Source organism: Protopterus annectens, chromosome 1.part1, assembly GCF_019279795.1.
Source record: "Protopterus annectens isolate FY-2018-M chromosome 1.part1, PAN1.0, whole genome shotgun sequence".
NCBI lineage: Eukaryota > Metazoa > Chordata > Ceratodontiformes > Protopteridae > Protopterus > Protopterus annectens.
In genome coordinates, this window is record NC_056726.1 from 1153508736 (window position 1) to 1153510917 (window position 2182).

A 2182-nucleotide genomic window follows, 5' to 3' on the forward strand; every position below is an offset into this window, starting at 1 on the left:
AGCAAGTAGGAAGGCTGACTTCGTCCTTTTTGCCACAGAAGCAGCTTGCCAGAACAGAACTGGTGTCATTTATCACACAACCAACTGCATAAGAATGTACACTGCTATCAAACCATGGACTGTATATTGTACAAGTAATTCTCTGTATTACATTTGGACATAGAGCAGTTAGTAGTCACACAACCTGTCATAATTATGGTTACAAATATACATCTCTTTGTCTTACATGTCTGTGTTTGTTGGCAATCCATCAGTTACCTAACACATGCAATGTGTAAGTAATTCTATGTACTTGTCCTTAAAATGTGAGAGGATATTAACTGTAGCATAAGCACACATATACTGTGGTTTTGGAGGTAGCATAGCTGAGTTACTGTTGTGGTAGGTACAAGATCCTCCAGAGCTGTGGACGAGGGTAAGGCGGTCCACACAGCCTATCTGGACCTCGCCAAGGCCTTCGACACCATCTCCCAATCTGGAGTCATAGATAAACTTACTAAGCTGGGCATTAATCCCTACATCACTCAATGGGTTGTCAACTGGCTTACTCACAGAACCTGCACTGTAAAAGTAGCTGACTCCAAACCCAGCTCCAAACAAGTGACAAGTGGAGTACCTCAGGATTCAGTCCTGGGACCGCTCTTGTTTGGCATCTACTTCTCTGAAGTACAGGCCAACACTAAGGGACTCTGGCTAACAAAGCTCGCAGAAGACTGCAAACTGGAAGCCATTATTGAATCCCCAAATGATGTGAACATTCTACAAAGGGGCCTTACAGAAACAGATGTTTGGTGCCAGAGCCATGGGCTGAAGCTCAATGTCAAGAAATGTATTGTTATCCCCTTTGGAAAAAACATGTACCCATGAATTACCACATAGGTGGCAGTACACTAAACACCGAAAGTGTGATAAGAGACTTAGGGACACAGGTGGATAGTTGTCTCACCTTCAATAACCACATCGCCACAACAGTCAGGAAATCCTTCTATGTGGCACAACTCATCACTAAGGGCTTTTCATCCAGAAAAAATGAGGTCATTGTCCCACTGTACTAATCCCTCATGAGACCCATTATAGAATACAACGCCCCATTTGGTATGTACCTCTCAAGACATCAGCAACAACTGGAAAGGCCTCAGAAATACCTCACTAAAAGAGTCACAGGCCTAAAGCAGATGCACTATGCTGACCGTCTAAAAAAACTCCAGCTATACTCTGTCATATATCGTCTACTCAGAGGTGATCTCTGCTTAACATATAAGGCCATGTCAAACCCAGAGTTGTTGGACATGCTACACTTAAAGAAATCCCAATCCCTCATCCTAACTTGAATGCAGGTTCACCATCATAGCCATAGCCTCTAAAAACCTCATCCACTCTACAGTCCATTAAAAACAAAATCTGCTGATTCATTTCTAATTTCTCCTCTCAGGAACACCACTGTGTCACCCACTCAAAAAGCAAATGGCTATCAGTCTTCTACAGAGTTGAGCTACTACTTGGGTGTCTTGTCTTGGTCCCATAGAAATCATAGATGAGTTTATGCAATGCATTAACAATTCCACTGATTTTCTTAAGTTCACTTATGAAGTTGGAAGAGACAGTATTTCATACTTGGATGTTTTGTTGACAAAAAATTCAGCACAATGTTATTTAAAGGCTAGCATATACAGGAAAAATACCTATTCCAGTAAGTTATTGCATTTCATTAGCAATCATCCTAAATATGTTAAGAAAGCAGTTATTAAGGGGCAAATGGTCCGTGCAACACGAATGGTAACCGATGTAAATAATTTCATAGAAGAATGTCAGTACATTGGTGATATGTTTTTAAATAGGGATTATCCCAAACAATTTGTGGACAGCATTTTTTCTGAAGTAGTACACAAGAGAAATACAGGGTTTTATCAGCCTTTATTGTCAAACACCAGTATGGTTGTTTTACATCCACAACCAGGGGAATCATCCCTGAATATGGTACAATTAAATACACAGTCCAATATAAATATATATGGTAATATAGGTTTCATAACAACATACACCAAGGACTCTGTAGACATCATAGACCTTATGAGGAAAAACTGGACATTTATCATGGGAGACACTGAACTAGTTAAAGTTCTAGGTGTACAACCCTCAATTACTTATAAGAGAGATCGTAATTTAAAAGACTGGTGTAATG